The following is a 27904-nucleotide window of genomic DNA, read 5'->3' as shown; positions in this document are numbered from 1 at the left end:
TATTCGTGTTTTTTTGCCGCTGCATGCTGTTCTGGCGGACTCGATATGCCTACTTACTGTTGTGTACCCTTATGCAACCAGTCCGGATATCTGGACGAAGCGGGGTACAAGGTATGTGTATGCATGCACACGGTGCTCGAAACGGTGCTGTTTTTTTACGCTTTTGAATATGAATCGAAGCATCCGTAATTGTCTCTGCGGCCAAACTACCGTTCTCGAAGAGCCTGCATGGCTGGCAAGGTGTGTTTCTTGCCCGTGTCGATCGCCACTGAGCTTTACCGAGCGATATACACGATCGCTTTTTCTAGCTTCGATTTTTAGTTGCCGTACCTCTGGAGCAGATGTAGTTTGTGGGTTTTAATGTCCCTAAACAACTGAGGCTATACGGATTGCCGTGGTGGAATGCTCCGGATTCTTTAGACTACTTGGGGGTCTTCAGTGTGCTCCGAAATCGCGTGGCGCACGGGCGCGTTGAGCATTTCGCCTCCATCGAAACGCGGCATCCTCGGTCGGGGTCGAGCCCGTGTATTCAGCCTATGGATACATTCCGCGGTAATGCAGTGGTCTGTTGGGGGTTGCAGCTATTTCTATCGAGGTCACGGTCATGTTTAAATAGCGGAAAGGACCAGGGCACTTATTCAAACCTCGACGATCGAAATTAGTCCTGATCCCATCAGGACGGCGTCTTTATCATGCCTTGTGTTTAGCTCCTGCTACAAATGCCCTGAGGACTAGTCAAAGGTGTTCAGCTGGCATTATGGTTCTCTATGGCTCTTTCAGTTGGCCTCCAGAAATTTTCAGTGTGCTGTGGCCAAGTTGCGTTTTACTTTTTGTGTTGATAAAAGAGACAAGAGCACATTTTCAACCAAGCCTTTTATTTGCAGGTTTCGCTCCACAGATTTCCTGCAGATGAAGGAATGAAAAAACGGTGGATAGGGGCCATCAAGCGGGACGAAGGGCTACTGTTCAAGCTGTCAAAGGTAACTAAAGTCTGCTCAAAAGATTTCATTGATTCAGACTTTTGGATAAGTGTGGCCAGTGGCTTACGGTTACTGCGTCAGACAGCCGTGCCATCTGTGTTTGCATTCAGTCAATCAAAAATATCAAGGAAACCGCCAAATCAACGTACTGAGTGCCCACGACCTGCCAAGCGGCGGCGAAAGACAACAAAGCAAAATGATGCTCAGGAAAATGTCGAAAATGAGAATAATGTTCCATCATTGGCTGCATCTCCCGCTGTTCAATATACAGAGCAGCAGAGCAGAAGCCCTACGAACTCATTCGATGCACAAGAAAATGCCCACAATGAAAATTACGCTCAACCTAGAGAGCAACAAAGCAGAACCCCACTGCAGGAAGTTTCCCCCATGAACATGGCTTCACTTCATGAACTGCAAGTACAGCTTGCAACAAGCAAGGAAAGAGTGGCAGAGCTGCAGGCAGAGCTTGAAGCACACAAAATCAATTGCATAAGGCTCGAAAAGAAGCTACAAGACTCCGAGCTAAATCCCCACATGCATATTCAGGAGCTAAACCTTGTTCTAAATGAGCTTATAAGGTCTCAGAAACAAACAGAACAACTCAGACAGGATTCTATGCTATTTGGAGTTGAAAAAGTTCAAGAGCGGGATGATGACCTTCAGTTTTATACTGGACTACCCGGCTACGAGTGCTTCAACTTTCTTCTCATGCTGTTGAACCCTGGAAAAAATGGTGAAAATATCAAAAGATCAGACACAAGCCATCAGTCGGATGACTACAGTGGCTGACCACGTAAGTTAACCGTGCAGAATGAGCTGTTTCCTGTTCTTGTAAAGCTACGCCTGAATCTTTTCCACAAGCATCTCGGTCACCTATTGTCGACAAACACAGTCTCCCGAATCTTCTCATCATGGATGAATTCTATTTATCTGCAGATGACAGAATTGCCAATATGGCAGTCACGAGAAGCCATAAACCGAAGTACGCCAGAGGCATTCATTGAGAACTATGCTGCCACACGCGTATTGCTTCATGCGACAGAAATACGCTGCAGTGTACCAATATCGTTTGTTACTCAGTCAGACCTGTATTCGCACTACAATCAACACATGCGTTGAAGGGGCTCATTGGAGTATCCCCTAATGGGTTTGTAACTTTTGTGTCCGAGCTGTTCACTGGATGTACATCGGACAGAGAGTGCGTAGTTAAAAGTGGTTTTTTAGACTTGCAATTTGATAAAGACGACGTAGTCATGGCTGACAAAGGTTTCCGCATTAGAGATCTTCTGCAGGAAATTTGTGTCGAGCTCAACTTGCCACCCTTTTTGCGAAATGACCAATTCACTGCCGAAAAAGTTGAAATGACTCGAGAAATTGCGGCACTTCGTATTCATGTTGAAAGGAGGATTCAGCGCATCAAGAGTTATCACATTTTTGATCGACCCTTGCCAATTTCGCTGGCTCCATTGGCCAACCAGATGTGGACTGTGTGGGCAATTATGAGCAATCTTCAAGGACCACTTCTGCGACAGTATGGTGATGCTGATGAAGATTGAATCCTGCTTTTATTTCTAATGTTCTGGTCACTATTTTCTGATATTGATATATAAAATAAATTTCATACCTGTGCAACAAGTCTGCCATCATGGATTCACATTCTACTTAAGCCCTTCAACCCATTAATGCCCATTGTGGGGCATCAGTAACAGACAAGTTATGTTTTCTCACATACTATGTGAGTGTAGGTTTCTCTGGAACTCGCTGCTATAAAGGCCTATCGAAGTGCATGAAAGACAAAGAGTACAGCACGATTGTTGTTCTAAGGTTCTGTTCATCTGTTCTAACGAGGCAAGCAAAATCTTGCTAGCATGACAATAGAACATATTACAGAAACACCGTACTGCACAACTATATAATCTGAAATGTATGCGACACCCACACCTTCAGAGTTTAGGTTGCTTCAGGCCGCTAAATATTGGTCAAAAATTTTCAGTTGACCACTTGCTCATTCACCTCTACCCGACAACAGCTTTGCACGTGGCGTTTGACTTTGTGAGCCAAGGTCCAGAAGAGAATGAGGTACTAAAAAGCTCCGAATATGAAAATCATAGGCATACATTCAGAGATGGGAACGAGGGCAAAATTTGATATCATAGCTGATATCTGGAAGGGACGAGCATATAGACGGAACATGTAATGAAAAGGCAATATAACAGCATGTATTTGAACAGGGAAAGCATAGAAAAGAGGCAAATGTGATATGGAAGTTGCAAGCGTAAGGTGGCCACAGCTGGTACAGAAAATAGTAGGGAAATGAAAGATATCTTCACAAGGATGCTAAACTGGGCAAGTTGGGGTTTTTGCATTTTGGAAACGTAGCGCAAACAAGGACAAAAAATACACTCATGCGCACTTATGTATGTCCCTCCTTTTGTCCTTTTCTTGTGTGTGTGTGCTATACGGTAAAAAAAGGACTGTTTACAGCATTGGATGTGACTAGGCTGAAAATAATTAAACAGTAACATTTTTATGACTCCATATTATTTCTCCAAACAAAATGTTGTCCAATTGGGCAGGTACTAAACGTTTTGGGCACTGGCTGGCTAAGATGCAAGGCTACTTCACAGGCAGCTATCCAAATAAGGAAGCAATGTTGAAAAGTAAAACTCTCGCAGCTTCACCCACATTGCTTTCCATTCACTTTCACCCAGCCTAATCCTTTCGACCAGAATAAAATCCTTGCTGTAAACAACAAAGTCTCCCCAGTTGAGTCCTACTACACCCATCTGTCCGATTATCTGACCATAGTAGAAGTGGCCCCTCTTGAACCTGGGGCTACTATCACTCAGCTTAGAGCAAAACTCATGATTAGCAAGCTCCTTGCCTTTGGTGTCACGTAACGAGTACGGGCATTTTATCTCAACGACATCATAGGTGCCTTCTATAGGATCAAATACTATTCTATCTGGTGAGGCATCGAGCCATGGAAAGGCAGGATTCACAAACAGTCCACAAGCACTGACGGTTATATCATGTCCAACAGAACTGAGGACTTCGTACCGTTTGGCTGCCACTGGCTCGTTGGAAATTCCGTACCTGCAGGTAACAATATCACATGACACACTGAAAAGCATTTAGTCTCACAGATGAACTCAACAAGCGTTGGGTTCAAGGAAGTCCAGCAACATTACTGAAATGCCATACAAGCAATGAAGTAGATTCCGAAAATGTGCCTTACACAACTGACATTATCTTACTTTATGGCCGGAATTCTGGAGAGGTCCCTGCCGGCAGCAATAGTTTCCAAGCCTTTTACAGTCCACTGTTGCCTTGCAAATACGACACCGAAGTTCGAAGAAGTCAACCGGAGGCTTCGCTGCTTTTGCTATGTTGTGCTTTTCGCCTGCTGCCTCGTGTCTTTCTTAAGCTGAGCCGATGAACTAGGTGTGGTGCAGATCGCCTACAAATTGTGTAAAGAGGAGACATAACTAGAAATATCATCTTGCTGCATATGTTCAACAGAAGCACCAAACAATATTGCCGCGAAACCTTCAAAACTGTATTTGTTTTTTTTTTTCAGCAGCCGCCGGCATATAGGCTCGCCACTCTGATTCTGGATCGCGTATCAGTTCCGTAATCTTTGTTTGTTAATGCTCGATGTCGCGAGTAACACCTTTATCGGTTTCGTTGTAGCGCAAGATGCACCGAGATTTATCTCGAAGATTCCGGCCACTCCTGTGTTTTTCCACAAAGTTCCAGCCCATGCTGGTAGCTGTTTGCGACGTTATCTAGATTGTTCTGTGCAGCCTTTAATTTGAGCGTTGAAGAGTGTGACGAGCATTCTCTGTTCGACGACCGACGAGCACTTTTGTTGCTATCGCCGCCGCAGAGTTGCTAAGTTCTTTTGCGGGCGCAAGTCAGCCCCAATAAAGAGTTATTTCAGTACCATTACGCCTGTGTCTTCTTTGGCGTGTACGGCCTTGTCACCACTACGTGACATCTGGTGGAAGTGCTGCCTTGAATCCTTCAAGCGAAGACCCAAGCCGTGTTCCTGTCGCCCTGGAAGACCAGCCTACAGGTCACCGAGCCAGACGCCGACTTCAAGGTCTACAACCCGAACACGGTCTGCTGCCTGACCCCATTCGATCTCGGAAGGCATCGACGCTGACAATGGCCCAGCCTACAGCATCGGTTGTTTTCGTCCAACCCCGTGAGCCTCCCTGCTTTCATGGACGACCGGATGAAGATGCTGGAGGCTGGATGGACCTTTTCGACCGTGTGGCAGATACCAGCGGCTGGAACGACGCTGCAAAACTCAGGCAGGTCTACTTTGTTCTTCCTAACGAGCCTGTCCTGGCGTACGTTGAGGAGATGAAGCGCCCCTTTCGCTGTGCCGACCCTAACATGACCGAAGGTGAGAGAGTCAGATTTTTAATGCGAGTGTGAAAGAATCGCTTTTTGCAAGTCTTGTCCGAAATCCGCCAAAAACCATGGCGGAATTTTAAACGGAGGCGTCTACTATCGAGAAGACCTTGGCCACCCGGATGCGCCACTACGAGCGACCACTTCAGCCGGACTGCTCAACCCACTACCCCAGCGCATCTGCAAGCGGACAGAACCTTCGGGACCTCATCCGGAAGATCGTGCGAGAGGAGCTCCGCCGATTGATGCCATCATCGCAACCCCAGGTGGCGACGCTCGCGGACGTCGTCCGTGAAGAAGTCCAGCAGGCGCTAGGCGTTCCTCAAGCGACGGCTGCGACTGTTCCAGAACAAGAGGCAACAGCGATGAACTACGCTGCTGCATTACGTCGCCCCCCGCCCCGACGTGATGACTTTCCGAGCCCTCGCCACTACCGCCCTGTTTCTGAAAACTGCCCCTTGGCCCCCGCCCGCCAAGCCTACCAACGACCAACAAGCCGCAGGAAGTGCGACGCATGGAGGACAGCGAACAACCGGCCATTTTGCTTCCACTGCGGTGAAGCCGGCCAGATTCTGCGGCACTGCCCCTGCCGACGAATCGGTCTCCGCGGATTTGCAGTCGACGCTCCACGACCACGCCCAGGTGAACGACCGCAAGAAATCGACAACTATCTGCGTAGCGGTGAGATTGCGCCACCAAGCCGTCGGTTCAGATCTGCATCGCCGTACAGGGCCCGCTTTGCGTCGCCAGGCCGTAGCTATGATAAGAGCATGCGCGGAAGATCCCCAAGCCCGCGCAGGGGAAACTAAAGGCTGCAACCTTTGGAGGTGAAGTTGCTCAACGGCAAAAAGACGAACATCCTCCGCCGCCGACGACCACTAACGGCGACACAGCCATTTCACTGCCGCTCCACACGACGAAATCGACGACAACACGACCAGAGTGCAAGCCGACACCGCCGCCCAGCGAAGTAACAACTGTATGCCCCGGCCATGACCTGAATAAACGACGGAGCCGAGATCGGGCACTAAGGCCAGGTGCAATGCGAGGACGCGAATAAGTGACCTTGAAGTTGATATCGACGGTCGCAGAGTCACTGCCCTAGTAGACACCGGAGCTGACTATTAAGTCATTAGTGGACCGTTAGCCTCTGAGCTCAGAAAAGTTACCACCGCTTGGGATGGCCCGCTGATTCACACCGCAGGTGGCAACCTGATTACTCCATCGGGACGATGCACTGCAAGAATAACCGTACATGGGCGTACTTACGCCACCAGCTTTGTGGTCTTGCAGCAGTGCTCCCGCGACATGATTTTAGGCATGGACTTCCTAAATGAACATACGGCTATCATCGACCTGCGATCCAATCTCATCAAGCTCTCTGCAGACAAAGCCATTCCTGCTACGACGACGTCGACGCGACACATCGCTCTAAACGTCCTCGATGAAGAATTGACCGTCCCGCCCCGATCCAGCATCGCAGTCTGCGTAGGTAGCGCAGAGATCGAAACCGCTGAAGGCATCGTCGAAGGAAATATCCAATTGCTAAGAGCGAGGTGTCGGCATCGCAAGAGGCATCGCGAAATTTCGAAGAGGTCAAGCTCAGGTGCTGGCAACGAACTTCACCGAAGAATACCGGCATCTCAACAAGGGCACGACGATCGCTTTTCTCGACGAATTAGCGGACCTCAAAGATGTATTCGCCCTCCACTACCGAACGCTGGAAGGCGCACCGGACCTATTCCGTCAGCCCACATTTGACATCAACCCGGCATTGACCCACAGTAGGAAAGACCAGATTCTCAGTCTTCTTCGAAGCTACGCGGAGTGCTTCTCGTCATCATCGAAGGTACGACAAACACTACTGGCCAAGCACCGCATTATAACGGACGAACACGCCCGACCTCTGCGCCAAAGCCCATATCGTGTATCTCCTCGAAAACGCCAGGCCATACGCGATCCAGTTCAGGAAATGCTGCGTGATGACGTAATCCAGCCATCGAAGAGCCCCTGGGCGGCACCAGTCGTTTTGGTGAAGAAGAAAGACGGCACACTTCGCTTCTGCGTTGATTACCGCCGCTTTATTAGCATTACTAAGGAGGATGTCAACCCGCTTTCGCGCATCAACGACACTCTCTACCGGCTCTGCAATGCAAGGTATTTCTCATCGATGGACCTGAAGAGCGGTTATTGGCAAATTGAGGTCGACGAAAGAGATCGCGAGAAGACAGCATTCATCATACTGGACGGTATTTTGAGTTCAAGGCGATGCCATTTGGCCTCTGCTCTGCACCAGCCAAATTTCAACGAGTAATGGACACAGTTCTGGCAGGCTTGAAGTGGCAAATTTGTTTAGTATATTTGGACGACATTGTTGTCGTCTCGTCAAACTTTGAAGACCACCTAAAACGACTACAGACAGTGCTGGAAGCCATCAAGTCATCAGGACTAACGCTAAAAGCAGAGAAGTGTCACTTCGCCTACGAAGAACTCCGGTTCCTAGGTCACATCGTTAGCAAGGACGGTATTCGCCCAGACCCGGAGAAAATAGCTGCAATCGCACAATTCCCACCGCCTGCCGACAAGAAAGCTGTGCGCCGATTCCTTGGGCTGTGCGGTTATTATCGACGATTTGTCAGAAACCTTTCGCGGATCACCGAACCGTTGACGCAGCTTACAAAGGCTGACGTACCTTTTAAATGGGAGGCGCCGCAAGGAGAAGCCTTCGACGAACGTAAGCGCCGTCTGCAATGCCCTCCTATACTTGGCCACTTTGATGAAAACGCCGAGACCGAAATTCACTGCCGACCATTCAAGGTGGTAAGCGACCATCACACGCTCTGCTGGTTTGCTAACTTAAAAGATCCTTCCGGCCGCCTTGCCAGATGGAGCCTACGACTTCAAGAATTTGACTTGACAGTAGTCTATAAGTCGGGCCGGAAGAATTCCGACGCAGACGGCTTATCAAGCGCTCCCATCGACGCTCCCCCGAAGGACGATGACGACGACGCCTTTTTAGGACCGGTAAGCGTCAGCAGTTTCGCAGAACAACAGCGACCAGACCGTGAGCTGAAAGCGCTAGCCGATTACTTAGAAGGAAAGACCACTTCCCGTCCTGGTGTGTTCAGGCGACATTTATCATCGTTCGCGTTAACCAATGGCCTGCTTGTAAGAAGAACTTCGCAACCAACAAGACCGCGCAGCTTCTTGTAGTGCCTAAAAAACTCCGGCAGGAAATTCTGCAGGCGTTGCACGATGAGCCCACAGCAGGCCATCTAGAGTTTTCGCGCACGCTGCGTGGAATCCAGGAGAAGTATTAATGGCCGCGACTCCCTGTCGAAATTGCCCACTACGTGAAGACGTGTCGTGAGTGCCAACGACGCAAGACGCCGCCGATCAGACCAGCAGGATTACTAAACCAGATTCCGCCTTCAATCCTGCCCTTTCAACTAATTGGGATGGATCTTCTCGGCCCCTTCCCAACTTCGTCTATGGGTAACAAATGGATCATCGTTGCCACTGACTACCTTACCCGTTACGTCCAACCAAGAGCACTACCAAATGGTACCGCGGCAGAAGCCGCCAAATGTTTTGTCGAACAAATTCTCCTGCGACATGGCGACCCAGAAGTGCTCATCACGGACAGGGGAACGGCGTTTACGGCAGAGTTGACGGCAGCCATCCTGGAATACAATAATACAAGCCATCGACGAACAACTGCGTACCATCCCCAGACCAATGGCCTTAAGGAGCGCCTGAACAAAACGATCGCAGACATGATCGCTATGTACGTCGACGCTGAACACAATACCTGGGACGCCATCTTGCCGTACGTGATCTTCGCGTATAAATCGGCAGTCCAGGAGACGACCAGAGCGACCCCGTTTAAGCTTGTGTACGGCAGGGAGCCGACGACGACGCTCGACGCAATGCTGCTGCATGCAACCAACGAGGACAACCTTGACGTCGCTGCCTACCTGCAGCGTGGAGAGGAAGCCCAACGACTCCCACGGCTATGTATTAAAGACCAACAGCGCACCGACAGCCGACGATACAACTTACGACGACGCCACGCAGAGTACAATCCAGGGGACCAAGTGTGGGTTTGGACACCAATTCGCCTTCGCGGATTAAGTGAAAAGTTGTTGCGTCGATACTTTGGGCCGTACAAAATCAATCGCCGCGTCGGACCACTGAACTATGAAGTCATTCTCGACGGAACGTCAGCATCACAACGGCGACGCGCATGCCCAGAAATTGTACATGTTGTACGACTGTTGTGCGATATTACGCGTGTTAAAGAATCTGTGGCGTTTAAACTTTGCAGTGTTAAGTTTAAGTTGCTTTGTTTTGGAACATTGAGGCGAGGTTTTTTTAAGGGGGGAGTAATGCCGCGAAACCTTCAAAACTGTATTTGTTGTTTTTCAACTGCCGCCGGCATACAGGCTTACCACTCTGATTCTGGATCGCGTATCAGTTCCGTAATCTTTGTTTGTTAATGCTCGATGTCGCGAGTCACACCTTTATCAGTTTCGTTGTAGTGCAAGATGCACCGAGATCTACCTCGAAGATTCCGGCCACTCCTGTGTCTTTCCACAATGTTCCAGCCCGTGCTGGTAGCTGTTTGCGACGTTATCTAGATTGTTGTGTGCAGCCTTTAATTTGAGCATTGACGAGTGTGACGAGAATTCTTTGTTCGACGACCGACGAGCACGTTTGTTGCTATCGCCGCCGCCGTGTTGCTTAGTTCTTTTGCGGGCGCAAGTCAGCCCCAATAAAGAGTTATTTCAGTACCATTACGCATGTGTCTTCTTTTGGCGTGTACGGCCTTGTCACCACTACGTGACAATATGAAAATAACCAAAGTACGCAGCTAGCATCTATCCCAGCCAAATGCAATCAAGTGGAGTTCTAGATACTTCTGCTCGAAGACATCGTAGCCTCTCACCACTGAGAGGAACAGAAAAGAGTAGGCAGCTCCTGAAGTGTATTTCTTTCAATACTTCACTACAGAACAAGCTAAATGTAGGTTTTCAATGGCAGCAGCTTTCATATGCCGCACACAAGCAGGTACAGCTGTAGTGAATTTTATACAGGTAACATAGAGTACATGAATGCAAAATGACAGCATAAATAGACACTACTAGAAAGCAAAGAGGGTGAAGTGCTACCTGCAATTAGGTCATTCACAAGAATACATAATTTTATAGGATCAATATTGGGTTAAATGGTTACAGCTTCGCTTGTTACAACAATGGCAAAGACAACAAAGGTAAGGAAAAACAAGATGAAGCTGACATTAACCACTTGTGGGACTGCCCAGCACTGAAACCAACACGTATCGGGCACCCGACGATAGCTGCCCTTGCAGAAGCCAATCCTGGCTCATATATCACTTGGTTGCAGGACATAATCATCGCTCACTCCTGGACATCATAAAATCAGCCACCCTTTTTCCATTCGTTTAATCATTTATTCATCCTTCATCTCAAACCCCACTGATGCCCTGAGGCAATAAATATCGATTAAAAAAAATAAGGGAAGACAATGCAGAAGCGTGTGGTCCTACTTTTTGTTGTTCATTATTTTTCGCAACGTTGCAACATTGTTAAGGCTTAATTGTATACGCTTGTAGAAGGTTAAGAAACCCCAAAATCAGAAATCTATAGTTTAGTCGCAGCAAAGCAGTGGTACCCTTCAAATTATTGCGTTCACTTCCTCAACTTTCAATCGTGAAACTAACCTTATTTAGCTTTTGCGATGCTGCTGCGACAGCAGTGCACCCAAGCATACCTCAAGGATCCTGTTTCCTTTCTCGTGAGTGCTCACAGTCCAAACAGTGGCGTTTTCAAAAAAGGCTGGGTTGGGAATGCCACTTGGAGCTGTTGGATTCAGAGTAGCAATTCCAGTAATGTGAACTGTAAAGCCATGAGGATGGAGGGCCTGCTGGTACGCCAATGGTGACGATGCGGGGGCAGGGCCATATATATATTTTTTTTGCTGGTTGGGGGTAAGCAACAGTCCTTGGGCAAACTCAGCATCTGGAGTTAGTCGGAGCAGTGCTCTGGCAAACTCTTCTTTTGCCGCTTCTTGTTCCTCTGCACTGCGAGGGCAACGCCTCCGCTCCTCTGGTTTTGCTATTTTGGGGATGCTGATGCCACCTTCTCTCATGCTCCTCCAATCAACAGTCTGAATGGAGCACCACTGAATATTCGTACCTCGTGGTACTCACCACTGCTGAAGAAGTTCTGTTGCTGATAACTCTTGCGGGGCCTCGGTAAACCCCTTGCTTTGCAGCAGGGCTACAGTCCTCAACACGCCCATGAAATGGTTACACGCCAGCTTCCCAGCTGGGCATTCACTGCTGCCGTCAACAATTTCTAAAAGGGCGCCGCGGTGGTTCTCACGTATCTCGTCTTGATTTTATCTGTCTTGGTTCCTATATAACTACATTTTTCTATTAATAAAAGTTCGGTTGTTAGAAAGCGCTTGTGTCGTCTCCTGTTCCTTTTAGTCTTGTGTTTTCGCGCTGCTTTAAAATGAATCCAATCCATCTCGCCCAGTTTTCTATACTTGTGAACAATTTCTCCATGCTTGTTGACGGCAACAATTATACAGTAGGGTGACGAGTTCTTAATTTTTTGCTTCTATAGCAAAAGACTTTGATGAAAACGATTCCATCCCTGAAAAGACAAACATATTTGGCACATTAGTGCCAGACACCTTTCACTCCAGATTACACATGCAAGTTTAAGATATGCTGAGACATGCCAGGAATGACGCCTGGCTATCAGGTGGACACATGGTGTTTACTGAAGTAATTTATTACTTGCTGCAAAGTGCTAAACTTCTGTGATTATCTCAGAAGTGTTTACACGAGGAAAGCAACTAGATACAATGAGCAGACGCTGGTTTCTCCCTGTAAACATAATTTCAGGGGAAGCCAGCTAGGGAGTTCATTCTGTGCGAGGAACTGTTGTGAACCTCACAACACCGCTCACCACAAACCGAAACGCTATCTACCACCGCTGGCTGTGAACTAGGTTCATCGCCTATTTATCCGCGAAGCATTAAGAAATAACTTTGGGAACCGGCGGCGCTGGTTGCGATGGCAGTGACGCATGACCGCCGTCGTAATTATCTATGCCTGTGCAGTTCACGAAGCGCTGCCACCGAGACCGGTGTCAATCGACGGCCCCAAAGTAGGCATTTCCGGTTGCTCTTCGCGTCTGCTCTCGGTGAGAACGCTGCGCACGTGCGTCGGCCAGGCGATCGCGGATCCTCCAACAGTGAACCGTAGTGTACACACCTAAAACTTACTTCAATGGCAGCGAGGAAAATTTCAGGAACAAGTTTCGATGAGTTCAATTCGCGCTCAGGCGATGGGTGTGAATTTTAGAGCACGCCAGCACACACACCACCCCATCAGCGTAGCCGACGTATTGCGCCCGACAAAGCCAACTTAAGCGGTAACCGCATGAGGCGATACACCTTGGCGACGGGCGAACTTTTTCTACAAACCAGAAGCTGAGCGACGCGCATGAGCGACAGTGCTTTGGCGGTCCCAGGAGCGCACCGCGCGACGGCGTCGCGCGGCGTGTCGCTGCGATCTGTCGCCTCGTGCGGTTGCGCTTAAAGATTGCATCATTAGCCAGCCATGAACAGTGTTCTTCACACTCGCAGGCATATACGCACCTTATTTTAGAACTGTTGGTCTGCACGGACGAGGCGATAACATAGGACTCTGCACTGAAGTTGTAGCTTCTGTCCAGACAGCGTTCTGTGGCTGACCTGCTCGAATAAAAAGCAGTCAGCCTCGTCTCGTTTAAAGGCGGCACAGCGCTTAAGTTGTTTTCCCATCCTGTGATCGGAAATATGAGTGTTGATGTACTCGCCATATGCGCTGAATTAGCTGGCGAACGAAAACAGTTGCAGAGCAGCTAGCGCTCGACGGTCGGATCAGCGACGCAACCCTTTACCATGGCGGCGAGGCGCGGTTGCCAGACTTGCTGGGAAGATTTGCGAGGTTTCGCAAAGGGTCTATAGGTGGAAAAATGAGCCTTATAGCTACTGCTACCACCCCGTTTCAAAGGAATGCTCCTGTATTCCATCCATCCATCCATAAACGGGGCGCCGCAGGCGTGCTCCGCTTAGTCATGTCTGAGAAGTTGTAGAAGGGGTCGCTGGAGCGATGTGCTGCGCGCAAACGCCGGTGCCGTACCGAGGAGACACATGAAGAAAGGCAAGAGCGGTTGGCTAAGCAACGCGCCTATGCCGCAGAATGGCGAGCCCGGCGGCGTTCTACAAATTCAGTGAGCGAGCCAGAGGTCAGTCCAAGAGCCACTACTTTATGGACCACCAAATCGTGTTCATTGGAATAAACAAACAGTAGAAACCTTGTTGTGTCCGGAGTAAATCCTTTAGTTGCACAAAAGGTGAAGCCATGCCAAACCACCTGCAGAGACAACCGCAGTCAGGGAGGTATTGCTTTCGCAATCACTCAGGCTTAGCCAGAGCTAAGCCACAGCTAATTTTTTTTGTAGTAAAAAGAAAAATACTGCAGGCGTGCTTGGGTATAAAAGCAATTGTAATATTTGAGAGAGCACAAAATAAATGTTCAAATATATCGTTGTAACCTTAAAAACATCAAGAGGAACAATTTTCTTTTAGTATCGTAAATGTTCAGTGTGAGCGATATATGGGGAACATGCAGCTCATCGTGCTAAACCGGTAACAGGTTCATGCAGTGCTCAGAGTAATTTTAGATAACGAGAGATTTCAATTCAAGTTTTTCATCAAAAGATTAAGTGTTGCTCTGCTAAGTACCATATTTTCTTTCTTGGCTCATAATATTCTTATTTATCTAGCAATATTTCATTTCGGGATTTGGCCATTTTCTGTTATAGTGCTGAGCGATGTATTTTGTGAAAACAATATTTTGATTACATGTCAGAGAATATGCAAAACTTGCCCAAGATCTAAGCGCATGCCGTCAGGAAGAGCATAGCTAAGAATACTTCAGATTGCTGATGGAATTACATAACTGTGGCCACACGTTTTATCACACATGCCAACGCTCTTTTGAACAGAGTTTGATTCTTTTGCAGCCAGCTTTAACAGGCTTTGAGAGTGCAACGAAGGTTAGCTCAAGTATTCGTGGCTCCATCTCGATGATTTAATGGCCGCTTTATGACATCGTTCTCGGCGGCGGCGCTTCGATGGAGGCGAAACGAAGAGGCGTCCGTGTGCTGTGCGATGTCAGCGCACGTTAAAGATCCCCCGGTGGTCGAAATTACTCCGTAGCCCTCCAATACGGCTCCTCTTTCTCTCTTTCCACTTTCACTGTCGCCTTCCTCCCTTCAATTAATCAATATGGCGCAAGGAGCATCGCGCTTAAACTATTACGGCTTATTTTCAGTACCCTTCTCGGTGTTAGGTCATTGATGGAATGCCACTGCGCAATAAATCTGTTAAAATATGTGCCCCTCGGGCAAGCTTCTAGAACCATTTCTTTCCATATTTTTATTAATAAGAAGCCCCACAGGGATGAAGCGGCCCATTATATAATCTATGCTGATGATAGAGGTTTACATAAATCGGGTGGAATTTAAGTTGTCGAATGATTAGCGCAGTGACCTAAAAAGATGCACTGACTCAAACAAAGAGCCTAAAACATAAACGCTTATTAAATGATGGTTATTTTAATGCACTATGACACGTACATGTCGCGTCGCTTGGATTCTGTAAGCTAGTATCCAACGAATTGGCTAAATGCTTTAAATCACTGGACATGCACTTTTCACAAAACATCACGTGGATGATCACGTGAAGTTGATTATTATTACCTATTTAAATAACTGACATTATGCATCACCACTGCTGCTATATCGCTGTTTGTTTAAACATAGACATAACTCATTTCTTCCTTTTTTATTTCATTATGCGTTTCTTCTATGGCCACAACAACATCTTGGAACATGAGCAAACTTACCGGTTTAAGAACCCTTTACGCCTAGCCTGTAAACTCACATAGCGCACCTACACTGCAGATTTATTTTGGAGGCAGTACATCATTCAGCTTATGATGACGTAACATTACAAACTATGGCGCATATGTAAATTGGGTTTTTAAATATATCGATGCTATAAGAAACATCGCAAGGCTAAAGACGAACATCCCCGCTCCATATGTACGCCTTGCTGAAATGTTTGATGTCGCCAAACGTAAAATAATTTACCGAAAAAAGAAATATCAAAATTTTAATTGTCTAGATTTCTAAATTGTATAACTCATCCTGGCATCGGCACATATGGCATACCTGCAAAACAACAGCATGTTTTGCTTTTATATTTATATGACACGTTAACTTCACTGTGTTCTTTGCTGCATAATGTCCTTTACTTGTTTCACTACATAACTCATGTACGTGCTAATCTTAAAGTATACTCCCTTTGCCGCACACACGATGGCCGCACACTTTGTATGCTCCCCAATGTCCAAGAGAGTCATGGTTGCTCAAGCTGTTTTTGCCGCTTTTACGCTTCGTCCTCGCAAATTTGTCTTATTGCAGAGTGAAATGTCAATTTCAAATGACTTTATTCTTACAGTTCGTAATTCTTCTTTGTCGCCTCGTTCGTTTTTTTATTATTTTATTGATCAGCATTGCCAGATGTTTTAATCATCCACGCGTTCGCTTTGACGTCCCTGTAATGCTACTGCTCCAGTCCGGCTGTTTCTTATTTGTCAGCACTGAATTGTATTGCAATGTTTGCTGCCTCCTCACGCAAGTTTATAGCCTGTCTATGATTGTGTTTAGAAATTTTAATATCATTCGGGCACTTTATACATAGATAACATAAGCTATTTTTTTATTCTTTGGTGACAAGGTAAGTTAATCACTGCTTTGCTCTCCTGCAGCATGTGTTTCATCCCTATATCTCAACAACGGTCAAAAATGGTGGCAAGCTGCTCCTTTTGCACACGTCATTCTAAATTCAGTTTATTAATAATATCTAGCTCAGTACTGTTTGTTTCAACATGTATCTCTCGAAAACCATTTTTCCACATTCTATCAACACATTTTAGAGCCTCTGTTAGAACGGCTCACAGTAGATACTAGATTTAGCTTCATATGCACTTCTCGTGCAAATGAAGACATATAGTTAGGCTCTGGGTAGCATCATAGCTATTTTGTCCCCAGCATTATTTCAATAAGATTGTCATCAAAACTACTGCCTTGCCCGAAGCTATTCCGCACTTCTTTCATAATTTTATTTTTTATTTTCTCTTCTTATAAGCTCTTTTTATAGCATCTTCGCAAGACTAAATTTTATTGATGTTATCGCTAAAGGGTGGCTTCAGAAATCCGTAATTTGTCTTTTTACATCTGTACATATATACATTGTCAGCAGCCCAGCCAGAATTTCGCCGGTTGTTAGTTTCATACCTTTTTCGAAGGCTTTCAACAGTATCTTCTAAATTGTGTGTGCGATCTCAGTAAACTCGGTATCGAGCTTAACCTAGTTCAATTACGCTCACGTACCCTTCGCAGAGTTTTCTTTTCTTCCTGATTTCCAAAACATTGTTTAGTTTGCCATATTCTGTGAAACAACCTCTGTTACCTAAAGGTCGCTTTTATTTTTACATTAGAAATTTCATTCTTTACAGCACCGACGCAGCCCACAGCCGCTCTCAGTGCCCAAGTTTGTTATGCCTTTAGACTTTCCATATAACAAATGTATGTTTCTGAAACGTTCTCTGGATATACTGATTCTGTTTTAAAAGTTCCATAGTGCCACAACCGATTTTTGTGCCTCCGATATCCTGGGCACGCACTTATGTTTTTTAGGTGCACCGCTTGCAGTCTCAGCCTTTTGGCTAAGATCAAAGTGTACTGATGCCGGGCCCCCTGCGGTTCTCTGGCTCCCCTGCTGTACCAGGACCCCTGCTGCCCCGGGCCTCGTGCCGTCCACGGGTTTCCTGCTGTCCCCGGGCCTCCCGCTGTTTCTAGGCCTCCTGCTGTACCCCGGACCTCCTGGTTGCTGTGAGAGCTTGGTGAGAGCTCTCTTCCGTGTTTAAGTAAAGCATTTTCTTTTCAATTTTCTTTCTTTGATTGCTTTTTAAGCACTTTACCATTTTCTTTTGTTGTCGGGTTGTTCGTGTTTTTTTAAAGCGCTAGTTTTTCTTGCATCCTGTGTTTCATTGCGGAGTGCTCTTTTGAAATTGTCTCAATTTGAGAGGGATTGGTGTGTGCTGTTTGCCATGTGCTTCTCTCCCGTTTAGCTTCCCTTTTTTTTTGCTGTGAGCCTGGTGAGAACTGTTTGCCTCGTTTCTTTTTCTTTGGTTTGGGAGTGTCTTTTACTAGTTTCCTGCATTGTTTCTTTGCCACGTGGTCTTTTCCAGTTGTCCCGTTTTGAGAGTGGTTTGTGTGTGGTGTTTGCCGTCTGCTTCTATCCCGTTTATTTTCCCCATTGACTTTGGTGAGAGCTTTTTTCCTCGTACCTCTTTTTGTTGTGTGGGAGTGTCTTTTATTAGTTTACTGCGTTTTGTTTTTCTTAGTGAGGGGCTATATTTTGGTTTTGTTGACACGCGCCTCTGGTTGACCTGCCTCATTATTGGTTTTTCTTCGGTGTTCTTTTTGGATAATCTTTTCCCGTGGGAGCTGCAGTGCTGACCTCTTGTGCGAAAGGATATCCATTACCGCAGGATGTCGCGCGGATACACCTTGCCATATCTTCCAGATGACCGCCGGTGCTAGGAGAGATGTCATCGCCCTCGATAAGCAGCACCATCCCCGCCAGCAGAAGGCGCATCCCCGTGCGATCGCCGTTCACCAGCCCAACAAGCCCGTCCAGCAAAGAAGAACCGCCGCAGCCCGGATAACAACCTCGCCGTGATGAGAACATCCTCACGCTGTCATTTCCGCTGGTGAAGACGTTCCGATGTACGGAAGAGGAATGCGCTACTGCGTACTCCCGGGTTGCGCATGTCCAGGCGGCAGTCCCTGACGTGGCATCTTGAAAATGAGCATGGGGTGCGCATAAGCCAAATCACGCACTTTTGCACTCTCTGCCACAGAGAGGTCGGTCCTCAGCAAAACGCGCATCACTGTCTCGCCGGAGAGAAGCTCGAGGTGGCCAGCCCTAATTTGCAAAGCCACAAGCGCGGTGATTGCCAGCTCTGTTTTCCATCGAAAAAAGGGTAGGAGAACATCACATGTGGCACCGCAAAGAGACTGCTATGCTGGGGTTACTGCCCCGTCCCATGCCACCGTTAACGGCGACGAGAAGACGACGGACGCCATCACGGGACGCCAGGGCATCAGATCTTTAGCTCACCCATGAAGAGGACGTTAGCCAATCTGCAAGGACGCCCCTAGCAATGCCTCAACCAGATGCCAGCGAAGAGGAAGCCAGCAGGGAAAAGCCACCATCACAAACACCCATATTTCCCCTTCCAGAGAACCACCCCACAACCAGAGGAACACCACCACTAACTCCTCTCACTTCCCCATCCCCATATGATGACCAAGGAATCCCTTTGCCTGCCAGCAGTACGCCCAACAGCCGCAGGGAGACCCAGAATTCACAGATTCTCTTTCCTTGCAGGCAGGTGTCGGACCACAGGCTCATCTATCAACAATCAGTGAGGGAAGCAGGATATCGCAACTTGAAGACGACGATGGCGGGGGCTATCACGACGCATCTGTTACCCAGAGGGAACTAATCGCTTCAGTTTCTGAGGACCTGGAGTGCGAGGGCATAAACGTCGACCACATCAGGCACCTCCGGTGTTTGCTGCGTGAGCCGGTGTCTGCTGACGGTTGGGATGGTTTTCTTTCCATCTTGGAAGAGGCCATCACCGAGGTTGGAAAGGCGTGAAGCTGCCGAAGGCTCCGGCCGGAGGTGAGCCGCGCCGTCCGACCAACCCCGACAGCGTTCAGCAGATCCAGCCTCTTTACTGCAGAATTCACCGCAGAGCAGCACGCCTGGTCGTGGACAACGAGTCGCCTATGTTCACAGTTCCTTTACAGGATCTCGAGGACCACTTGACTACAACGTGGGGCCCCAAGGAGGTGGACAACAGCCTTCTTCTTAACAGAGCCAGGATCAGCGACCTCACGGAATTTCCCTTAGACAAGTTCACCGAAGAGGAGGTCCTGATGAAGCGGAGGAAGTGTGAAAACATCGCGCCCGGCAACGACCGAATCACCTACCAGCACTGGAAGACGACAGACCCTGAAGCGGCCTTCCTGACAGCGGCATTCAACACCTACCTAAAGTTCAAGAGAGTACCCCCAGCGTGGAATGAGACCCGGACCATCCTGATCCACAAGAAAGAACAGGCGAAGGACGTCATGAACTGGCACCCTATCGCACTCGGGTGAACAATCTCAAAGCTGTATGCTGGGTGTCTCGCCACTCGGCTGCAGCGATGGATCGCGGAACACGAGCTGCTCTCTCGTTGTCAAAAGGGGTTCCTGCTGCAAGAGCATTTTGAGCAGCGAGTGTGGCGGTGGGAAGCTGTGCGTGGCGTTCCTGGACTTCAGCAACGCCTTTGGATCCGTGGACCATAACGTTCTCATCGACGCGCTACGTGGAGCCAGCGCCGGCAGCAACTTCTGTTCCATCGTCGCTGATCTCCACCGGAACAGCACCACCACAATCTTGAGACAGGAAGGATCAACACGGCCGATCGACATCTCGGCAGGTATTCGACAGGGACGCCCACTGAGCGGGGTTTTGTTTAACCTTGTCATTGACCTAGTTTGTAGTGCTATGCAAGGAAGCGAGAGGCCACACAACATCCTGGCCTACGCCGATGACCTCAACCACTGGCCAATGACCCAGAGAAGCTTCAAGCCAGCATTAACATAGTTGCAACCCTCACTTCCAGGCTTGGAACTACGGCTCATCCCAGCGAAGTGCCGCACTCTCCATCTGAGCGGCAGCACACCAGTCGGTACCGGAATGACCCCCTTTTTCATTGCAGGTGCGGAGACCCCAATGACCCAGGACTTCGAGAGCCAGACGTTCCTGGGCCGCACTATGGGGTTCAACGTGTTCCCGGACACAGCTACTGTGGACGAGGCCATCGACACCGCCGCCGCCGGCTTAGCTCAATGTTCGCCCCTTGGCAGAGATTGGACGCTGTCAAAACATTCGTATATCCAGCGCTGAATTTCTCAATGCGGTGCGGTGTGTTGGGCAAGTCAGAGTGGGCGTGTCTCTACGACGCGCTGCGGCCATTAATAAAAAATATCTTTACCTTCCAGGAAACACGGCCAATGAGTACTTCTACGGCAGCGCAGCATCGGGCTCGGTCGGCATCCCCATCGCAGTGGAGCTCAGAGATATCTGCCGCATCGACAATGGATTTAAGCTCCTCTCGTGTCCTGATTATAGGTGCGAGACCTAGCGCTGCACGCCGTCACCGCCATCACGACGAAGTGACTACGCCGACCAGCCACCGACAAAGACATCGCCGCCTACTTGACCGGTGAGACAGAGGGCGACTTCCGAGCCAGGGCAACGCAGCTCCAGTTTGTATGGACGGAGGCCCGCAAAGCTTCCCGGCGCCTGGCGGTCACGTGGGAGATGCAGGAGGAGGGCCCCAGCATCAATCGAGCCGACATGACCGTCTCGCAGCAGCAGCGCACGAAAGTGGTGAGGACACTTCGGAGCATCGCTTTGCGCGCACGAGATCACAATCTACAAGAAAAACCCAACCAGGGCAAAGTTACGGAGTGCGAAGCGGCCGACTGTCGCAGTTCCCATTTCATTATAGAATGGGCGTTTCAATCGCTTCTGCGATTGGTCCTTCGTGCACCATGCAAGGCTGAACCTGCTGCCCCTCAATGGAGCCAGGCCGTGGGATGTCGCTGCTGACCAGCGGTGTCGGAGATGCGGGCGATAAAAGGAAACCCTCCCGCATGTTCTCTGCCACTGTACGCGCCAGTGCGTCGCCTACACCAGCCGACACAATCGGATCGTCGACCGGCTGAAGACAGCTGCCGAGTAGCGATTCACTGACACCCACGAGAACCGGCCCGTGGGTGACACAAAGCTCCGCCAAGATCTCGTTGTGGCGCGCAGGGAAACGGCGATTGTCATTGATGTCACATGCCCCTTTGACTATCGCAAAAAATCCTTCGATGCTGCACGGGAGACTAAGGTCGCCAAGTACGAACCCGTTCGCCAATACCTGCTCAGGAAGTTCCAGCGGGTCAGCATCTAGGCCATAGTTGTTGGGGACTTGGGCTCCTGGGACCCCAACAAGGACAAAGTGATGAGACGCCTCTGTAGCAAACGCTACATGCGTCTCTTCAAGAAGCAGTCGGTGAGCGACACCATCGCAGCTTCTCGTGAAGTCTATGCTAAACACGTAGCTGCAAATTGAAAGGCTCACACTTCGGTGGACTTCAGCAGCTCGAGTTGGATAGACTTCCTACACACACAGCACACTCACCCCACAGTAAAAGTAAACTTTACATATGAGATTTCCCCTAAAGAGGAATGAACAACAGTAGGCGTCTGCATTAAAACTGCTTAGAATTGTAGGAAACATTTCTGAAAAACACTCTGTTCTTAACAGCCTAATATCTGTTACGGGTTGTAATGACCAAAAAGTAGAGACCGAATTCACAGTGCATGCTTTCGTTAGAAACCCCGGATTAGGCTCTATGTAGTGTCTTCGCCAGACATGCTGCTTTGTTACGCTCCAGTGTCCGGACTTGACCTTGTAAGGTTGTTTCTTGTTCGGCTGCCCTGGCAAGCTGCAGGTTACTCATATTATCTAGGCAACCCAGGCGTCAAAAAGGCTAGCTGGTATTAGGTTAGCGTGTGCATGTATCACGACTGAGTTATGCTGCTCGGCCGCCTGCACACATTCGCCGGAGCCTACGTCGAGCACCGAATTAGCCGTTCACTCTCTGCGAGAGGAATGCCGCCCTTCTACCAGCGCTACTATCCAACACGTCATCCGCGAAATTAAACAAAGGATGCGGAGGTGGGAGCAATTACTGCTCTCGCACTGTTGCTCACGCTAAACGTGCCTCGGGCCAGGAGACACTGAGAACGGAGAATCCAGTTTCAGAATGCTATTTTCTTTCGGTTCACCTTAATGACCTTGAATATAGAAAAATGCAACCAAATCATGCGCCTAAGCGTACTTAGAAAAACCTGGTTGGGGAAGGTGCTACGACAAACAGCTGGTTGTCTTTTTCTATGGAATATTTGACAATATGTTTTCGTTTGGCAGTAGAAATTAACTCCCGAGCAGGCTTAGGCAGGTTAAAAGCATTACATATATCATCATCATCATCATCATCAGCCTGATTATACCCACTGCAGGGCGAAGGCCTCTCCCATATTTCTCCACTTAACCCGGTTCTGTGCTAGCTGCATCCACTTGACCCCTGCGAACTTCTTAATCTCGTCCGCCCACCTAATTTCTGCCTCTCCCTGCTACGCTTTCCTTCCCTTGGAATCCAGTTTGTTACCCTCAGCGACCATCGGTTATCCTCTCTTCGCACTACATGTCCTGCCCATGTCCATTTCTTCTTCTTAATTTCCACTAGAATGTCATTAACTTGAGTTATTTCTCTGACCCACTCTGCACGCTTTCTATCTCTTAATGTTACCCCTACCATTTTTCGTTCCATAGCCCTCTGGTTTGTCCTTAACTTAAGTAGAACTCTCTTGGTTACCCTCCAGGTTTCAGCCCCATAGGTGAGTACAGGCAAGATGCAACTGTTGTATACTTTCCTCTTGAGCGATACCGGTAAGCTGCTAGTCATAATCTGCGAGTGCTTGCCAAATGCGCTCCATCCCAATCTTATTCTTCTTGATATTTCCTTTTCATGGTCTGGATCTGCGGTTACTACCTGTCCTAAGTAGACATATTCGCCTACTATTTCCAGTATTTCGCTACCTAATGTAAACTGCTGTTCCTTCCCGAGGCTGTTGAACATTACCTTAGTCTTCTGCATATTGATTTTCAAGCCTACCATTCTACTTTTTCTGTCTAGGTCATCAATCATTATTTGCAGTTCATCCCCCGAGTTGCTTAGCAAGGCAATGTCATTACATATATGCAACAATATTAACATTTTGTTTTTCGTTAAGCATTTACTGCTCCCCTTCATACCTTCTTTGCCGTGTGTGTGTCCGACCTTAAACCAAGGAGAAACCTCGCGGAAGCTATGACGTCACTCAACCGCCTCATAAACTGACGTAACCGTGCTTTCGCATATGTCTAGTAACGTGACAACCATGACGTCACTGAACGCCAGCTACACTGGAGCCGTAGCGCTCGCTTTGTCTAGATAACCTCCCCTGCTGTTGAAAATAAGGACGAAGCGCAGCCTTGACCCGAGCTAGCGCACTCGAGCATGGGGTCGGGTAGATTCATAAGTGGCAAAAGCCTGACGACTGACTTCGTTCTTTGATTCCACCATATCTCTTGATGTTGAAACCAGGAAACGACCCAAGGACCCTAGAACACACTAATAAAGAAGTTAGGAAATCGCAAGGCTGGAGTAGATTCCTAGTTGCAAAGAAAGTGGTCATTAGAATCCATCCACGCGCACCAATACGTCAACAAAGAAATGCGAAACATCTTGAACAATGCTAAAAAACATTCGTCTTGATTTTGAGTTTGAGCACGGAACCAACGCGTTACCGAGACAGTAGCCCTACCTGCTTGACTAATTATGAAGGTTAGCTTGGTGCAGAGACTACCGCCGTAGGACTTGAGTTTGAACCCGGCTCCAAGACAATTATTTTTCAAACACGTAGTTTCTGGGTAAGCAGGTTGTCTTCTCTTTGTTTTCATGCTAAACGAGTGCGAAGAATAAACACGGAAGAAAAGACAGCACGACACAAGCACTCAATACTGACGAGCGCTTGTATCGTGCTGTCATTTCTTCTGTGTCTGTTCTTCGCGCTCGTTTAGCATGAGTACCTACCAACTCGCCCAACTTCTGGCGTTAACGCAATTCATTTCTCTTTGTAGTCGTTCCATTTCCGTTAATTCAAAATTCGTGAAATTTGATCAGCACTGTCTCTTTTAACACTCCTTAGACGATTTATTAGCTACTTAGTTTCCTTCGGGGATTTTACACCAGAGAAATCCCAGGGGAGGTGTTACATTTATGATGGTGGGCGTCGGTTGGGCGCAGCGTGGTGATGGCATGGCTAGTCTGTACTCAAAGAGGCACTGGTAAATGTAGCATACAGTTGTGGGCAGTCGGTAATGGAAAATATTGTTACGGGACGGTAAGCCATCCAGTGGACAGAAATGACCCGGGACAATGAGATGACATTTATTGAATGTCGGCGGGCCAATAGCGCGGGTGTTCGTGCCCACACCACTGCTGGCTTTTCATTCCTCGTCCATAACACCACCTTCGGCATTCGAGTGATCTTCTCAATCATGGGCAAAGAAGAATGTCTAATTTGATCAGATTCATGGGATGGCGATGATTGTGAGTGAATTAGTGAAAACAGAAGAAAATTAAGGTAACGGCTGGCCGCCACGATGATGAGCGGGTGAAGCCTGCTCCAGGAAACGTATGAGCTACACGTCGCCAAGAGCCGAAGGCCGAGCCCCAGGAACGCATCCCACGATATGAATAGGAGTGATATCTCCTCATGTAAAACGGCGTCTCAGGTCGGTTGGATCATCAGGTCGGCGCCTTAGATTGGTGGGGGCTCTGTTCTGGTCTGTCGTCGTGATTTCTGGTAATGTAGGTGGCGGCTCAGTTTGGTGGGGACAATTGATTAGGTCTCTCCTACGTAACTAGTGGTCGGGGCCGGGCATGGGTTAGGGTAACGGCGAGGTCAGATCGAGTCGGGCAGGCTGGGGGACAGCCGGGAACCAGCTGCCGACAACGGAACCAGACATGTGACGCCGTAGTTTCAAGACCAAGTTGGGAAGAACGTACCTCGCAAGTTACACCAAAACTTTACGAGATTGCAAACCAGTGAGCAGAGGATGACCTACAACGATGAGATGACTTCATGAATGTCAGTGGGCTTAGCGGCAGTGCTCCTACTCAAACCACAGTTCACTTCTTCCTTCTCCGTAGCGATATCTGTTTAAAGTCCAGATATACATACTGCCCAGGTTTTGAAAGATATTAAGCTCATTTTTATTCCTTAGATGAATTGATAAGCAGAGCACCAAGCATGGCCGATAGCCTTGTTGCATTTTGACGAAGGTGTATCGTAGCACGTGCTTTATAGTTAACGTCTAACAATGCATAACTCCTTATAGTCCACCCATATGTTTAATACGAGTATGCAGTACAAAGATACTCTTGAGAACAACTATGAGAGGTTTACACCAGAGCCCCGCCGTAGGGGCTGCGGCTACGGCACATATATTTTTTGCACAGCGACTGAATTATTAACATTTTTCCATCCCTGCCAACTTTGACGCCACTTGTCCTGACATACGGCAACTGTTGCTGCTAAATGAGTATAGCTCCAGGATACTAGGAAGGACTATAGTTCCACTCAAATTTATGGTGTACTGACCGCCCCGAGGTTAGTACGCCGCCGGCGATCCATCTGCAAGTTCCGTCGCGGATGTTCGTGCCACCTTTTCTCCTCGCCGCTCAACCTTGCCGCGTCGCCATTCTCTATCTCCTCTGCGACGGCGTCCCAATCTTGCTCAAGAGGAAAACTGAATGCCGCAGTTCCTGAGACGAGAACAGCGCACGAGTGAACTGTCAAAGGCCTCACGTATCTCCCGAAAATCTGCTTGAAGTTTTTGTTGACGGCGTAATAGTACTGGCTCTGGTCGACACCGGCGCTGCTGTTTCTGCCATGGCTACAAGTCTTTACCATTCATTGCGCAAAGTGAAGACACCAATTTCAGGATTCTCACTATGCACGGCAAATACCCAGCCTATAGAACCTATAGCCATGTGCACAGCACGAGTCGTCATTCAGGAAGTTGTGTACGCAATAGAGTTCGTCGTTTAGACTTCCTGCTCACATGATCTCATCTTTGGCTGGGATTTCGTATCGCGTCATAATGCCGTGATAAACTGTGCCCGTGCCGAACTGGAGATTTTTGCGCTTGACAAACCATCGCCGGACGTTCCTTATCCCAAAGTCGTCGCTGCCGAGGATACTGATCTTCCTGCGTGCTCTTTCGTTCTTGTGGCTACCGCTTCTGCTTTTTCCCGCAGTACCGATGTACTTTTCACCCCATCAACTACCTTTCTAAACCGCAAAAGTCTCCCCCTGCCTTATGCCGTACTTTCTATATTAGCTGGCCTCACCGCGTTCTGGATTTCTAATCCGTTCTCATTTCCCGTATCCCTGCGTGGCAGTGAATGCCTCGGCACCATCCAGCTCATGGATTCTATTCTCACCGCTGACGAAATACCCTCTTCGCAGCCCACTGACTTGGCTGCACTCACACCGCCTGTTCTTGCGCTGGACCAGTCTTCTGCCGACGTTTTTCTCCGCTCCACCGATGCCAGTCTTCCTGGCCCTCAGCGCTCTGAACTCCTCGCACTGCTTCATCAGTTCCGCTCTTCATTCGACTCTCATCAGCCTGCTTTGAGCCGCACATCAACTGTTGCCCACCACATTGACACCGGTTTCCATGCTCCTCTGCGCCAGCGTCCCTATCGAGTGTCTGCCACCGAGCGCCGAGTTATTGAAGCCCAAGTTCATACTATGCTTGAGAATGGCGTGAGCCGTCTAACAGTCCGTGGTACTCTCCTGTTGTCCTAGTGAGGAAGAAAGACGGTTCTATACGCTTTTGCGTCGACTACCGTCGCCTGAACAAAATCACGAGAAAAGCCGTCTACCCCCTTCCGCGTATAGATGATGCATTGGACTTCTTATAAGGTGCTGAACTCTTTTCTTCGTCGATTTACGATCCGGCTACTGGCAGGTACCCATGGCTGCGGAAGATCGCCCTAAAACCGCATTTGTCACACCCGATGGCCTCTTTGAATTTACTGTTATTCCTTTCGGTCTCTGTAATGCCCCTGCTACATTCGAGCGTATGATGGATACTATACTTGTGGCCTGAAGTGGAAGATATGCCTCTGTTACCTTGACGACATCGTGGTGTTCTCGCCGGACTTTGCGACCCACATCTCTCGCCTGAAGCAGGTCGTAGCATGCATTGCGAACGCCGGCCTGCAGCTCAACTTGAAGAACTGTCGTTTCGCTGCTCGTGAGCGGACCATATTAGGCCACGTTGTGTCCAAGGAGGGTATACGTTCTGATCCCGCCAAACTTCGAGCTGTGACCGAGTTTCCGAAGCCTACTACCATCAAGCAATTACGAAGTTTTTGGTCTGTGCTCATACTTTCGGCGTTTTATACGGAACTTTGCTTCCATTGTCGCCCCGCTGACTCAGCTCCTCGGAAACACCTCATATATTTCGCTGTGGTCACCAGCATGCGAGGACGCCTACAACACATTGCGCCGCCCCCTCAGAGCCCCGCCCATCTTGCGCCATTTTGACCCTC

The 27904-nt window shown here is 48.5% G+C and overlaps 3 pseudogenes; 2 read left to right on the top strand and 1 right to left on the bottom strand.

Moving 5' to 3' along the window:
* Nucleotides 1–1910: 1910 nt before the first annotated feature.
* Nucleotides 1911–2536, top strand: LOC146190209 (uncharacterized; annotated as a pseudogene).
* Nucleotides 2537–3601: 1065 nt separating this feature from the next.
* On the bottom strand, nt 3602–13300 carry LOC146190208 (uncharacterized; annotated as a pseudogene).
* Nucleotides 13301–20524: 7224 nt separating this feature from the next.
* Nucleotides 20525–21801, top strand: LOC146190207 (uncharacterized; annotated as a pseudogene).
* The last annotated feature ends 6103 nt before the right edge of the window (nt 21802–27904 follow it).

The sequence above is a fragment of the Amblyomma maculatum genome, chromosome 4 (genome assembly GCF_055883805.1).
Source record: "Amblyomma maculatum isolate TAMU_Amacu chromosome 4, ASM5588380v1, whole genome shotgun sequence".
Lineage (NCBI taxonomy): Eukaryota > Metazoa > Arthropoda > Arachnida > Ixodida > Ixodidae > Amblyomma > Amblyomma maculatum.
The sequence above is the reverse complement of the archived record's forward strand: the minus strand, read 5'-3'. Positions and strand labels throughout refer to the sequence as shown.